The following is a 16,613-nucleotide window of genomic DNA, read 5'->3' on the forward strand; positions in this document are numbered from 1 at the left end:
CAGACAGCCACGCAGGAACCTTCACATCCCCCTGACAGTTCAGTGTGAGAAGTGCTGCCCTCATTAGAGCAGTGGAGGATACCTGTGGCCTATCAATGATCTCTGAAAGCCCGGTGACAGAGTCAGCCAACTGGTGGCGGCCTGTCTCCGCCACAGGAGCGACTATCCCGGGCTACAGGTTATCTGCTGCAGTGCATCTCCCCCGTGAGAAAATACCCCCTCTGCAACCGGGTTGTGACCGAAATGTGCTGCACATTGAGGACAGGGGACACTTTTTACCTGCTCAAAATAAAACATTACATCCCCGCCCCCCCCCCCAGAAAAAAAAAAAAAACTCGCGCTGTATCTTTAAAAGAAAAGACCCGACAACTTAACAGCAAAAAAACTTTGTTCGGGGCTGGCCTACGCGAGACATCTCGGCCTCCCGTGTCTCGGCATGAAGAGGTGGGCTATGTGTATGTGCAGGAGGATAGATCAGTGATGGGGCAGACCCGGGCTAATGTGGCCTGGTGTAGCCCCTACTCCTTTATGCGTCTCTTTCCCCTCCATTCTCCACCACCACTACCACCACCACCCCCCACTCCCGACGCCATCTGTTTGTGGCATGAGAGAATGTGGAAGTAAAAAAAGAAAAGACGACATTTTGACTGTAGTTGCTGACCTACATCGACCATTTGTTTTCAGTGTAGCGCAAACACAACACAAAAAAACCCCCCGCAACCGAAAGACACCCGTCCAAAGCTCACAGGCAACACAATCGCCATACATACCGCGCATAGGTTTTCTAGCCTGGTCAGGAGGAATTTAATAAGTTACGGTTGAAACACTCCTCCTCCTCCTCCTCCGCCTCGCCGGGCCGGACAAGTCAAAAAACGCTCCACATATACATTTCTCTACGTTATCGTCAAAGAAAAGAGAGACAGGAAAAATCCCAACTCACCTGATTCCAAAATCGGTTTATGGTGGCGACGTGATTGTGGTTAATTTTAATGTGGGAAAAACAGTTACAACGGTGGGTCCCCGTTGTGTGTAGCAGGAAGGAGGGAAGGGAAGGCGAGAGGGGCTGACGTGAATGAATAAACAACTGAGCTCCTCCTCAACGCCACAAGTAAAGGCGGAATGTGGCTGACTTAGTGCAATTCACCAGCAGCCATTAAACATCCCCTCTGTGCAGGCTGGGCTTTATCCATTAATGCTGGGGGGGGATTTTTGACAGGCTTTTGCGACCTTTGATAGCGACTATTGTAGCCATAGTGTGAGGTGTTCATCTGCTCGGTTAAAATAAGCTTTATTTTTGGGGCTAATCCGTGACAGTTATGTTATTGTATTCTTTTTATTTTAATATAAAGTAATACAAACCTAAGGGTGGTTATTTTTTTGTTCTTTTTTTTTCTTTCTTTTTTTTTTTTACTGTAAAACACACATTGTTTATGGCATTAATAAAATCCACCAGGTGGCGCTATGTCTGCGCCCACAGGACGGGACTGAAGTTGACATGATGGCCAAACTCTATTAAGTTCCCTCTGTTGTAAGACATGTACACATATTTTTGCTTGGAATAATAATAATAATGTCTGATTTGGTTTATTCAACGACAACAAAAGTTTGACAAACTAGTTACACATGATCTACTTCTTCTCGCTCATATAAAGATACATCCTTTATATGAAGATCTGCTGTACTCTGAAACTTTCTGCCAGTCTTTTAGTGTCAAACTCTGCACCTACATTATTCTGATGAACATCAAAGTGAAGTAATAATAGGCAAATGATATTGTTGAGTGGACGGTGCCATAACCCCCAAATATAATGGTTTACTTATGGAAACCAGCTGTTTGTACACAAAGTGGGATGTGAGTTTCCATGATGTGAGTTATAAACAAACACACACACACCCACACACACAAACAACACATTGTTACAAGAATTCATTTGCATTATTCCATTATATTCAATTATTTTGACAACTATATCAGAGAAGAGCTGTCACCTATATTTAGTATGATAAGATGACACACTGAATACCAGATCTCTACAGAAATATGATCCTTTATTTTTGTTTGTTTGTTTGTTTTTAGATGAATTAATTTAAAGAATAATTAGAAGATAGGCCATATCAAGAAACTAGCCTCTTGATACATCCAAATACTTCACCCACCCCTAATCAAATTAAAATGTATGTATCCTGAAGTGAGTCACTGATGAGTCTTTGATTAAATAGATTAATTTCAGAAAATATGAATTATAAGTAAAAGATTTGAAACCTTTAATGTCCTAAGATAAATGTAGCCTACCATTCTGACACTAGAGGGCACAAGCACTCCACTGAACTCCTGTAACTGATCATTCAATGCCCTTTCAGTGTCCTGATGATTAATGTCTCATATGATTAAGATTCCTGAATTAATTAATTGCCATTAATGTGGGAATAACTACATCAGTGTTCCTCTTACAGAACGTCAAAGAAGATCGAGGCGGGTCAGCTGTAACCTCTAGTGAAACCAGTGCATGTTCAGTGGTATAGCTCTCCAGCTTTAAAGGCTCTAATTTTCACAACATGAAAGGAAATAGTACTTGATTGATCCTGTTAATATGCTGCTAGTAGTCATAAAATGAGTGAGGGGTTTTGTGTTGTATAAATGGAAAGAAGACACACATGCAGTTGGTATTTGTCTGTGCGTCCTAACTGTGCCTTCCAGCCCCATTGCACTGTGCTATGGGTCAGTGTAGAGCCCCCTGAAGCCTGCGATTATCCAGTGTTATTGACGGAATATGCTCTTTTACATAAAGATACTGCTGTGCCCTTCAGTGTTCAGAGGCCCATCAATACAAATGTGCTGTGAATTTAAATGTGTGCAGGTTAGTGGTCTCAAACTTAGGTTCAAACTGTGTCAGCAAACTGAGATGAGTTTTTTATTGATTGTAAGAACACTGCCCGCGCTGTCAGAGGGAAAATCCGCTTGTTTTCCCACAGGTAGAGAACAGCACTGGAGCATTCAGCAGACAATGTGGGGGTGTTTGGGAAGCTTACTGGGTTATAAGTCACACTTCCAGCCATTTGAGGCATAGTCATATGTCTTCTTTCATCTGTCAGCAGAAAAAGTGCAGCTCACATAATATGTGAGGCAGCAAACGCTTTGACTTACATTAACACACTCCTTTTTTTTCCATGCCAACGTATTAATATTCCAGTCTGGTACTGTTGGTTCATCATGATGCGCTACCATGATAATTTGACTGCCTGCTTTTCGCATTGCAGAAATCTGTGCAGTCTTTGAAAACGGCTTAAAAATGTTGTTCCTGTGGGTGGTTGATTTAACAGCAAGGCCCATCTCCTCCTCGCCTACCTCCTCTCTGCCCTGCCTGTCTAGACTGTGATTACCATCTGCTTCATCACTTTGGACGGTCCACTGTTTGCTGTGCTCTCTCTCTCTCTCTCTCTCTCTCTCTCTCTCTCTCTCTCTCTCTCTCTCTCACACACACACACACACACACACACACAAACACACACAAACACAAACAGCCATAAACACAATAAGATACTAAAGCAGATTCTTGGCAGACTTATTTGCTGATAAATCCAGTCTCCCTTTATTCAAAGTACATTTTGTCAGTAAATCGTATATACTGAATTAGAAGCTGGTGTCCATCCTGTAAGTACAGTATTTCCAGACTGATGCAAGAATAGTGTGGTGAGTTTGAAAGATCTTTTTTCTCAGGATGAAAAACATGTTACACAATGATTAATCTGTAACAGATATTCTCTTAAAGGGAAAATACATCAGAGAGAGAATTTGCCATGTGCTACTTGTTATGGCTAGCTGAGACCTGTTTTGTGATCAAGTATAATTTTCTTCAAAAACTGCACATAATAGAGCCAATGATGATGTCATCTGCAAGCCAATTGTGTAACTAGTTACTGACAGGGAGTGCACGTCTGTGAGAGAGAATAACAGGAATTTGGGCAAGTTTGTGCAGCATACCTGAAACATGATAAATGGAAATTTCATTTTCATAATTATAAAATGCTCAAACTACTATTTTGAGTGCTTAAAACCTATTTAAAATCACTGATAATAGAGCAGCCTGCTTTGTCTCTTAATTACATAACAGATCAGAGTCTAGGCTCGGGACCGCTATCAGACTTTCGGTTTTGCTGCATGGATTTATGAATATATTACTCTCACAATTAAAAAAGAAAATCCAGTAACTCTTGTCCCTTACTTGGGCTTTAAAGTAAGTAAGTAAGTATCAACTGTAATGAATCAACTTGACCCAGCTCACCTCGAAGACAGTACTTATCAAACACTTCATTTCGTGTCATATTTAATTAAACAAATTTGATAGGGCATAAAAATGAAAGAGCCCCCCCCCCCCAATTTGTTACACCAGTGGGTTTTAACTTTGCCATGTGTTTGCTATTCATTCAAGGCAGTGTAGTGCTCTGTTTTCCCATTTACTTGACAGCGTGTTTTTATTGGGGTGTAACTGTATTACCTCATTTGTCCTCTGTCAGCTCGCTCCAAGCTTTCAGTGCTTTCCAGAGATGTACAGGCAGGGCGTGTTGGGGCAACTGAAGTTCACATGTTCAAATTCAAACCAAATCCCCGGAGAATGCACAAGTTGTTGCATAAGACCCTCTTTCAAAGAAATATCCTGTGTTGTCATGAAGCATTTAAAACAGAGAGCATTCTTTCTGTTTTCTGGACGGCTGTGCACGTAGGCTCAGATGAGGATTTAAATTCAGCTACAAATGGTAGAAACCTATCAGTCTGTGCAGTCTTTCTTTTAAAAATGCTAAAAATACTGTACAGCTCTGAGGGTGTTGCAGGTACACATTCCACAGGACTGTAGGAAAAACAAGAACTATGACAGCAGTGTGGATGCCACAGCAGTGTGGATGCCACAGTGGGGTCACAGTGTCTCAGGAATCCCATTCCAGTGAGGGGTTTAATATAGCCGAGGTCGTTCTCACCCCCTGATGAGAGACCAGTAATTAACACAGGGGCATCCTCCTCCATGACATGCTGCCACACAGCCCTCTGCACCAAGTTCTTATTATAGTGCCTATTTCAGGACATACAGCTCCAGTTAGGTTTGTTCAGGAGTGTACAGTGTTAAATGTATAAAAGCGTGCAGACAGACTGTCCACAGACAGACAAGAAGGGGGAAAAGACGTCTTCATCGACAACTGGCTAATAACCTCCATACATGCAGACTGGGTGCCGTCATGGACGTCTACTATGGTTGCTACATTTGTACCATTTGAATAAAGAAAACAAACAGCTGAAGACAACATTACACCAGAAAAAGTGAGACCTCTTTGATGGCTACAGACTGCAGTACACTCCCACTCCATCACAAGATGAATAACACTTGAGGAAAAATATATCTGAACATTCTCTTGAATGCTGCACTTGATTTGATTACCTGAGTGCATGGAGTACTTGATTTATTATTTGATTCTTCAGCCAAACTTAAAATGTGGTTACATCATACATAAGTGAGCTATATCCTCATGTATTGCAAAATGAAGTATGTCTGAGCTTTTGAGTCTGCTGAAAAAGAGAGAAGCTTAAAGGATTTAAATATTGGCTCTATACATTGTTTTTTTTTTTAACAAGCAGTAATCATTATGTCAGGCACATTCTCCCTGATTTTAACATTTCTTAATCCAGACAAATTATCCATGTGTTTGGACTTTGGAAGAGTACAACCAGAAACTCAGCAAGTGGCCTAACTACTGTTAGTAGACAGACAAGACAGTGGGACTTGTTCCTGGACAAACAGACCTCTGCTTTACCCCATACACTCTGCCAAATACTGAGCTGTGTATCGCAAAGTAGCTGATATTCCAATACATGTCCTTTAACATCCATTTGAATGAAAGCTGGCCTTTGTACACACACTTTCATGACACTTTCATGTCCTACAGGTGTATTTGCACCAAAACACCAGTCTGCCGCCCTGCATCACCTTTTAAAGGGGTTTAGTATTGTCAAAGAGCACCGCTGATGTAACACCAGCTATCTTCTAATTGCTGGAGCAATTTGTTCACTGAACACAGACACCAGACTAATTGAACAAGCAACAATCCAATCACTAATTGGCCCCACTATCCTCAACACAGATAGATAGATTAGAAGAAATAATTACTTGATAAATATAACATTAATAAATTAATAACAATTCTTAACATCATAATCCTTCAGATGTTAGTCCTGGTTGATTTGGCGACACCCGTGGTTACCGTGGTAACAGAAAGTGCAGTCTAACACTGTGATGAATGGCCGCGGTTATCGCTAACCTCAGTGACAAATAAATTGGATTTGCTATTGCTTTTAACAATAAAAGCCACCCCCTGTTTTGCCCCTTGCACACTTTTAATGTGTAATATAGGTGCATGGTCCAAGAGAGTAAACAATAAACAGTGAGGCTGTTATTACACTGGATTAAATGCTGCATTGTTCTCTGTGAATCCCTTTTGCATGGCGGAGTCCACCACTAACAACAAAAGCTACCGTATAAAGAGACAACTGCTGAATGTAAATACATGAATGACCATTGCTTAAAATAATATTAAAAAAAAGTAATCTGATTTCATGAAAACCTTACTGATTATATGTTTAAGCAACAACTGTTATTTCACACTAAGTATGTTGTTGTACTCTGCTTCTTGACAGACTTGACTCTGCCTTTTTTTGTGTGGTGTATTGTAGCTAATCCTTTTCCTTTTTACATGTTGGAAATGTGTTCATGTCTGTGAAGGATATCCTCATTAACCTACATGGTCTTGGAAATGGCACTGACCCGTCAAGGTTTCCTTGAAAACTGCACTTTTAATCAGCATGGACGCCTGACCACTTAACACTTCATTGTTCTTGGGCCTCTGTTTTCCTTTCAGAATCTACTGTCCATTTCCACTTGTTTTAAAACAAGCACAAAACCTGACCAGGCACACAGCATTCCTTCTTTGTTCAGGACGGCAATATTGGTCAAATTGGGAATCATTGCTGTGAAAAATATTGCAATGTATCTATACTCTGAAATATCTTTACAGTTTTTAATAATTGCTTTAGTTGTAGTTTGTGTCTAGTCTAACTGATTCCAAAAATGACACCAAAAAACGGAAGCCTGTTCTACTAAATGGCATTAGAACTGCACGGAACAAGAGAAACATTAGTTTATCTAACATTATGAAGAATATAAAACAAAGAAGATTATGGTTTGTCTGCACTCACATTACCATATATGTAGATTTCCATCAGCAGTGTGTGCTTGCCTGTATCAAATATATATGTGAATGAAGAAGCAGAACAAAGTGAGTGTACTTGATCATAGCCAACCAAAATGAAATATGTGCAGGAACAGGTCCCCAGGTTCAGGAGTGAGGCTGCAGGCTGACACTCAGCACAGTTTGTTTCTGCCATAACAGACAATAGAGAGTAGAGGAGAGTGTTTTTCTTTAGGTTCGTAACCTTTCCACTAACGAGTAATGGCTCATTCATTCTGAACATGTTTATTACCTTTCGGTCAGTGATTTAGGTATGTTATGGTAGTAGCGGCTATTGTAGCCTCGAGCTGAGAGTGTGCTATAGAGGTCTCATCACCTTTTTTTAACCACACCCCCAGATTCTTTTTTTCATTTTCCGACATGTAGTCTTCATCCCTAACCGACACTGACTCAAGTGACATAATTTGAGGCAATTTATCAGTCTTCAATCTGGAGCCACAAAATGCTTTATACAACTCTTTCACATATGCAGTAGTACTCCACAAGACCTGTAAACAGACTGTTGATGTGTAAAATTGGTGGACTTGCCTTTTAACGACTGTAGTCCTAGAAAACAACAGCTGGAATTATTTGCAGTATTACATTGTGCTGTATTTTCTGAATGCAGCAAAAACCAAAATATTTCACACACTTGTTTATCCTTGTCTGAACAGCTGAACATTTGGAGGATACATACACCTTCCTGAAAGCAGAGCACGGCTTATATGTGTGTAAGCAACCTTGTTCTTCTGGGAGAAAAGACATTTCAGTAAGGTTGTTGGTGTCTATCCGGCTTCAGTATAAAGCTTTGATACAAACCTTGTGATTTGGTGGATGGGAGGATGTAAGCCGTGCACCTGTAAGGGGTCTCTCCCTCGTTCCTTGAAAAAGAGATTGTGTTGTAGCCCGAGGTGAGCGGCTGCCTCTGTTTGATGTAGACACTCTGACTGGGGGAAATCCACCCACCTGTATCCATCTGAGTTATTGAAAACTTTCTTCTGAATTCACAGGGTTTTACAGTACCTTTTAAAGTAAAGGATGAATCTTTGGCACATAACAGAAGAGACTGAAATTATTGCAATTTGAAACTGAGATGAGATGGTAACCCGAGGGTTTCTTTACTACAGGTGGCCTGAATAAAGGGTCAGCTATAGTTCATAGACTTTATATCATTAAAGCTATTTTCAATTCATCAATCAATTAAATATTGATCATCTCTTTTTTGTGGTTGTGGGGAAAGCAAACCTCTTTTTTCCTAAGGTACATTAGATACCAAGATGGCCTCCACCGATGGATGATCTGTAAGATTAATTCAAGCCTGAAGAAACACATAATGAGTATGTGTATTAAATGCAAACGCTGGCAGTATATGTCCAACATATACATACAGCAAATACCTCTTATTGTGATTCCAGGACTATTTGTTTAATCTGAAGATACCACAGTCTTCCAGATTCCTTAAAACAAAAAGGAAACATATATTTAGAGGTTGAACTACAATTTAAAAAAGTGCCATTCTTGTAAACCAGCACCTGCAATAGCAGCTTTGCTGAGGGGGGTATTTGATTAAATAGATGACTAATGAGTGGCCTTTTGTACACAATAGATGACAATTTCAAGAAGAAAAAAGCCCAAAACAAATTAAAAGACAATTTTATTTTAATGTATTTTTGTTCACATTACGGCACCTCACAGCATGAGCAACCCTTCTTTACCCTTACGAGAAAATAGTTTCAACAAAAGTATTTGACAGCAAGGTTGGTGGATTGTCCAGAGTAACTTTTTTTTGGTGAACCAAGCTTTCTTGTTACACTAACACCAAGGTTAAATAAATAATAACAACTGTTGGTCTGGTCGAGAAAGAGCTGGTCTGTTTCCAGTTCTTTATTGTTTCATAAGTAGTAGGAAGAAAAAAGTGCATAAAAAGTTGCAGCAGTGTCACAGAGGCCACATTTACCACATGGCCAAAAATATGAGATGTGGCTTTGGACTGTATAAAATCCAGCTGTACTTCATCTCAAGTGTCTGAGGGAATTTACACAACCTGTCGGTTCTACCATTCAGCTGTTAATAGAGATAAACAAGGATCTTTGGAAAGCTGCTTTTCAAAGATTATTTAATCTTGCTCATTCTAATCTCGTAATTGCCTCCCTTGAGATTTTATTTAGCTGTCCTTTTATTTCTATTATTTTGCAATATTTTAGTTTTCCAGCTTTTCAATAGACCTGAAAAAAGGTTTCACAGAGACAGCACTTAAAACTGGACTGAAAAGGAAAGACATTAACCTTACCAGTTCACATAAGAAAAATGCTCATCCATCATAAGTGATTAAAGTGTGACACTGGCCACTGACTCAAATGTCTCTGTGACACATTTCTTTTGATAGTTTCACACTTGCTTTTATGTATCAATTAAATCCCACCAGTCAAAGGTTATCCACTATCTAACGGGTCAAAGGATGAGCCGGGGATGATGGCTTAGCACATCCTGTTAGCAGTGACTCACTTCAGCTCTGAAAGACCAATTGTACTTATTAAAGAGAAGCAAAATGTCTCAGTGGCCTTGTTGGTCACATCTCCCTGTCTTTATTGTGGGCAGTGATCGTTATTATTCTACTCTCTCAAAGGCACATTAAGCCATTCTGAGTCTCTGTGATATTCAGTTTTTGATGTTAGAATTTGTGAGGTCAAAGATACTTTAAATGTCACTTTGGTTGAAATGTGATTTTAATGTTGCCACAAGAGAACTGTTTTGTGTCATTTCGATTCAATTGTTTTCAGAGTCTTTCAATAAAAAATGATGCATGAACTGGCTGGGCAAACTGGCTGGGACTTTTGATGTAACAGCAGATTTTCCCAAAGAATCAGACTTTTCCGATGTGATGCAACTGGTGGACCCAAAAATGAATTAATTATCTTTCTCTCATTGCTTTCTAAAGGCCTTAAGAAGAAATGATAACAACCTCAAAAAGACTGTACTAAGATTATTCACCTGCTCTCACAGCTGAATTACACTGTAACACGTCCAGATATATCTTGTTTTCAGCCAGTGTTACATAAAGGGCTTTTGACATTTAGATGTATAAAAACCAAATGCTTTTTATAGCTGCACTGGCAAGTTTATGATTTACACTGTCCTATTAGTGTAAATCATAAACAGGGTACACGTTCTATTGATATCTTCTGGTCCCACTGTCATTTTCCCATGCCCATGTTGTGGTATAAGCAAACTTCAATGTACCCTTTACATTTTGTTTATGTCAAACAATTTTAATCTTAAAGCTGCACTAATGAGTATTTTTAATATTAGCAATCAATCAAATGACAACATGTAATGTGAACAGAGATTATCATGGTGCAGAATCCACAGAGACATATCACACCAGTCTGGAGTTTTTCTTCAATTGAGTTTTTTAGCCTCTTTTAACTCACTCTTTTCTTCAGCTGTTTTCAGCACAAATATTTTGAAAAACTGTCCAGTGGCAAATGTTAGAAAGACAATGTTAATGGCTAGCCGGTGAACATAGTTGAGTACTTAGTGGCTACAGGGCCAGATTTTTTTTTAACAAAACAGAGATAAAAGGAGAGTGAATATTGGATTTACTTTTGTCAAGTGGCCAGAAACACAACTCCAAATAAATGCCTTCAAGAAATAAGTTCAAACTATCTTCTGAGTAGCTAAGCACTTACCAACATTAAATCTTTTGCATTCCTTTATTGTATATCTCAGTCATCATTGGCCAACCAAGCTGCTAAACATGAATCTTTTGTGTGCTCTAGCATTCAGTATAATCATGTAACATACACATCAGTGAGTCTTTATCCTGAAACAGCATGAGGCACAAGGGGCGCTACAAAAATCAAACTTTTGGCAATAAGTAGATATTAATTGGTAAAATTATGCTAAAGTACAGGATATGACGAGAGTTTCTGGAAATTGACTGTGTTTATTGTCTGAGCTCCCGTCATATGTTGCATCATATCCTTCTTTCCCCCTCTGGGCTGACTGGATTCATGAGTGCTGCTGGGATGGGCTTGGTTGGGCTGAACAGCGATGACTCTCCTACTTCTCAACCAGGTCAGAATTTGACAGTGTGTGTTTTTGTCTGCCTTCTCCTGGCTCTCCTTCTGTCTCCCTCTGTCTTTCTTCTCAGATGTGTCAGTCCATCAATGATTGATGTCTCCCCCTAGGTTTTGACTCATCTTTCACCTGCAGCCTGCCTCACAGCTGTTCAGTGAGCTCAGCACAGGCCTACATGCATGAACACACGGCTCTGCACAACATAATATAAATCCTCAGCGGCTGATGTGGTTTTTGGAGAGTCCAAAGGCTGATCTATCACATGCCTTGGTCTCTACATGAATCATCTCACATCCAGTATTTCTCTCCCCACTGAGTTTCTTCCTCTGCATGTTTGTTTCTTCTTTATAGACTGTGAGGAGATTCGGGAGTGGCAGATCAGCCCAGATGCTAGCTTTGCCTCCTTTTTGCCACTCGCATCTTTGTGTGAATCAATGCCATTATTCAATATATGTCCCACCCTTTATTGCCATTCCCAGGAGCACAGGAATAAAAAGCCACTTTTCAGCTGCAGAGGCTGTAATTCCATGTTGTCAGAGCCCATTGTATTGCAGAAGCTGCATCTGTTCTTCTCTTGTATTGTCTATTGATGGTGTGGGAGCGGCAGGCGCCTCGACAGGCACAATTATGCTGCTTCACAAACCAGCAAAACTGCTTTTCCCTACACACGGATCAGCGTTTTCTTGAAGCCAAAGGTGAGGAAAGGCTGAATAAATATGTTTATCCTCTTCGGCAACAGACCTCAAAGCTTTATGCTAACGCTCAGCTCCACAGCGCCTTCAGTTACATATTCATGCAAATATGATGAGCAGGTCATAATACTCAGCGCTGGCTTAGCCACAGTATCTTTTCTGTTTGTTTGGCCTTGGTTTTTGGTTTAGGGCAGAGATTATGCTTGCAGAAAGTTTTAAACCAAAATCCTTGTTTTAAACAGACAGACCGGCATGTGTTTGGAAAGACGTCCTCAGAAGAGGGCTAACAGAGTCTTTCAAACATTTGAATACAATTGACAGCAAGTATTTTGTATTTCTACCTAATACAATGCAGAGCTCAATGACTCTTTCACAAAGCAGCCGTGTAACATGTTTGGGTGTTGTTGCATTAAAGGATTAAGGTCCACCAACTTTACACATCAGTCTGTGTACAGGTTTTGGGCAGTACTACTGCATATGTGGAAAATAGTTGTAGTTATAAAGCCTTTCATGACTCCAGAGGGAGCTCCAGAAAGTCTGATAAAATGCCTGAAGTGGTCTCACTTGAGCAGTTTGAGGCTACATTGTCCGTTATTAGCAAGGCTAAGATTATTGACCAGGCTAGTGGGCCCAGTGCCCCAGGGCCTCACACTGCCAGTTTGCCTCCAAGGCTCAGGGGCCCTCCGTTGCGCACAGTGGAAGCTGACCACATCAGGCTTACTTACATGAGGGTCCCTAGATCCATGATGTTTAAAATGAAAACTGACCACTGTTATACTTTAAGCATAAGACCTGCGCCTCTTAGGATTGTAGTTGTATGATATTTTCATGGTTTGGTGGGGCCTCCAAAAGACATTACAGGGGTTTCACAGGACCATGATCCGGCCCTGGCTACTCCCATAACACACGTGAATCTTTGAATAAACTGGTTTAGTTGCATTGTGGGTAACATAGGAGCCAGATTCTGACAAGGAAGAAGAATGTGTGGAATAAAAAAAGACAATATCTCTGGCTCTGCTGCACTGATTTAAATGTTATAGGATATTAAATTGGGGGAGTAATCTTTAAAAACAAAGCTCCAGGATTGCCAGGGAGAGAGCTAACAGATCCCACAAGAAAGTTGTGGGGATTTTCATGTTTCACTTTATTTTACTACATTTATGCGATATGCTTAGAGGTCATCTTCACAAGAGTTTCATTATGTAGAGAAATACGGTAAACTCATGCCAAATTTTTACAAGGAAGACTTAACTCATAAAAGTCCAGTAAACATGCTGGTGAAACCGTTTTGACTCCAACTTGTTACTTATCTTGTTACTGCAACCTGAGAGTAATGTTCCAAAATCACAAAACACACGCCTCGCTGTTTCACAACATGCACAATAATAATGTTAGATGACTCATGTCTCAACAACAGTTGATATGAAACAGGACACCAATATTCTGGTTGTTTATTCCAACTTTTTCAACATGACCTCCCTTCTCTGGAATAATCCAAGGTTCAAAGACTGGAAAGTCAAGACAATTATGACAGAATCAAGTTTCCTTGACAATAACACGAAGCCAGCAATCAAATCAAAATTGCTTTACTGGAACTAGACAAACAAACATCAACAATGCATGTGAATTGAATTACTGTTCTACATGGCTGGTCCTGAATCAATCGCTTCCTAGAAAACTGACACAATCCAATAGTCCAGCTGGGAACAAATGTGCTCTGACTGCTGTGCTCAGTCTCTAGAGCCGTAGAAAAAAAATTTAAACACTGCTTCAGAATCCCACTACACGTCATTATAATGTTTATCCAAATTTGTGTTCATCCTTTATCCTATCCCCATTTTAAACATGAAATGGAGGAGGGACGTCAACGGGAAGTTTCTCTATAATTATCCTTTTTTTACTTTTTGGCATTGATCAGTTGTGTTGTGGAAGAATAAGAAAAAGTATTCCATTACAAATTACTGCAAGCTTGTAAGCTCAGACAGCTTTATTTCCCCCCTTCAATGTGTTAAATGTGGGAAATGTGTGTGATGGTGAACAAAATGCCAGAGGGAAGTAAACAGAACAGTAGAGAGAGTATCGAGGCTTTTTATGTGTGACATGGGCATGTTTTCTGATCAAGAGCTTCAGCATTTTGCCTGTTTATCTTGCTGCCTCAAATGATTCTGACACAACTTGAATTTTGTGAAGTAAATTCAAAGAGTATCTTATTTAAACGTTCATCCACATCTCCTAAATATAACTTTAATTACATTCTTTCCTCATGCACAGGCACACACATGTTCTGTCAGTGGACGGGGAAAAGAGCCAAACCAAAATAATTTGCCCCGATAGATGTTGACAGAGGTTTTAATTTATTGCATCAAACCGCAGTTCTGGTGGAATTTTATTTGTAACTCAAGAAATGCAAGCGCAAACAATCCAACAATGTGCATTACACTGATGTATTACTGATTAAAATAAAATTAAGTGATTTCAGTTGCACATTAGTCCCAAGCTACTGATACACTTCTATCTGTTAATTTATTGGTGGTATGGGACACATAGTTGAGGAAGATAGCATCAACAAACTGATAAAGTAATACACTTTTAGCAAGTGTATTATCTTTTTGAACTGAAAAAAGTCAAAATGGAAATTGTCTCTTGATGACTTTGATGCTGTTATATTGAATATATTATACCCGGAAATATATAAATGAAAGTATTGCACCAAATGTCAACCTATTTGAGAAAAGGTACAGCTGTCAACTCACAATATCAGGGTAAAAATACCCTCCTCCCTTAGTATAAAGTCAAAAGATTGTTTGAAAAGTCACATGCAGCCAAGAGCAGCCAGAATCTGTTCCCATTTAGCCAGAAGGAAGTTGACCTCATCAACAAGAGAATCGTCAGATGGCTGACATCATGGGGAACCTATCCACAGCACTAATAGTCCCCCTGTCACATCTCAAAGAGTTTCCTCTCCCCCTTGTTGGTGTGTGTGCCTCCTGTTTAGTGGGACAGAGGAAGAATATGTGTGTGTATTCAGTTCTGGACTGGTCCTTGCACAAAATACTATTGAGACGCATCAGGGGCGTCCGGCTCAGGCTCCCCTTGACGTCACATTAGTTACAATGAGACAATCAATTGCCGGGCCTTCCCCTACGGTGCTGTGAATGGATGTCTGCCACTGCTTGACAGGTCTTCTTGGTTCTTGGGAGTTTAATGCCCTTAACATTTAACTAGGCCAAATGTGGCCAAGCTGACATTTGCACATGACCCTGACAGATTATATACAGCCAATCACAGAGGGGGAACAATGAGGTTTTCATGGTGCATTTCCAGTTGGCTGGAAGATATACAGTACATATGATCTCTCTTGTTAGTGACCATAAGAGACAAGAAGAGTTGTTTAAAACATATACCAATAGGGTATGGCTTCAGGTTATCCTGTACATTTTACCAAACATGTACACATTAATTCATGTTAGAACTAATTTACACATTAATAAATTTGTTAATTCGGTCATTTACAGCCAGCCTATTTCTTCCGTCTGCAATCCTGCCAAACTGTGTGAAGTGCTTCACATCTATGACAATATTTGTCCTCATTGAAGAAAAAAACCTTTCGTCAGCTTTTTCCCATTTCCCTTATGTTCCCACTATGTCATCAGTCTTGTGGATGACTGGCTGCCAAGCTGATTAATTGGCTGGCTGGATGCTTTGCAATCAAACTGTGATTGTGTGATTGACTGACTGTACAGTTAGTTGGCTCTTTTGCTGACTGACCGCCAAGGTGACCGACTGGCTGGTTTGCTGGCTGAGTCTCTCATCCGTTACCTTCACTTATGACTTATACATCACCGACTGAGTTAAAGGATGAGGATGACGTCATTCTACATTTTCTTTATTGTCAAAATGTCTCATGAAAAACACAAAACCAACAGTGTGTTAGTCTCTCAGTACTTTGCAGATTCCCCAGCTGTATGTGGCTCTCAGCCCTTAACCCACTGGTCCCTACTGAATACATAATATTGTTAAAAATAGGCCAGGAATATAAAATTTAATGTTAAAGGGTAAATAATTTCCTAAAACAGCTGGGCATTGTAGTTTTAGTAACAAGTAAATAGTGTATTTGTTTGGGAGTATTTTTAGTAGCAGATCAATACACATTTACACATGCTCTGATCTTTGCGGCAGCATACGTGGGATCGACTCAACGTGTCACACAGTGCAAATGTGTGTTTTTTTATCCTTTAAAGGCTATGAAAACATATTATCCCAATGTGAGTATTGTTATTAGCAATGTGGACCTACATGAACTCACAAAAAGTGTTTTTGTTTTTGTTCTCTTCCCACTGGTTTGAAGTGGGCGAAGCTCAGTTGGAAAAAGGTGATGTCGCATACTTGTTTGTATTGTTTTTAGCACCTAATAAACTGTTCTTTTCAAATCTGACCTCTGATTGTTATTGTTGCTTATTTAGTCTTGAACATTTATTGTAATGAAGAAAAACTTCAGATTTAAAACTAAGTTTTAAAGAGTTTTAAAATGAGGGAGGCAAAATAGCTGACTGACATTTTCTATTGTGC

General features: G+C 39.8%; 1 protein-coding gene across 1 annotated transcript in view; it reads right to left on the reverse strand.

The window, feature by feature from the left end:
* The window catches only part of znf710b (zinc finger protein 710b), a 28,329-nt gene extending 27,242 nt beyond the window's left edge, over positions 1-1,087 (reverse strand). The window contains exon 1 of the mRNA XM_051379415.1: positions 941-1,087. The gene's annotated coding sequence lies outside the window, so the exon portion shown is untranslated. The remainder of the gene's footprint in view (positions 1-940) is intronic.
* Between the last annotated feature and the right edge of the window lie 15,526 nt (positions 1,088-16,613).

The sequence above is a fragment of the Dicentrarchus labrax genome, unplaced genomic scaffold, assembly GCF_905237075.1.
Source record: "Dicentrarchus labrax unplaced genomic scaffold, dlabrax2021, whole genome shotgun sequence".
In the NCBI taxonomy this organism is placed as follows: Eukaryota; Metazoa; Chordata; class Actinopteri; family Moronidae; genus Dicentrarchus; species Dicentrarchus labrax.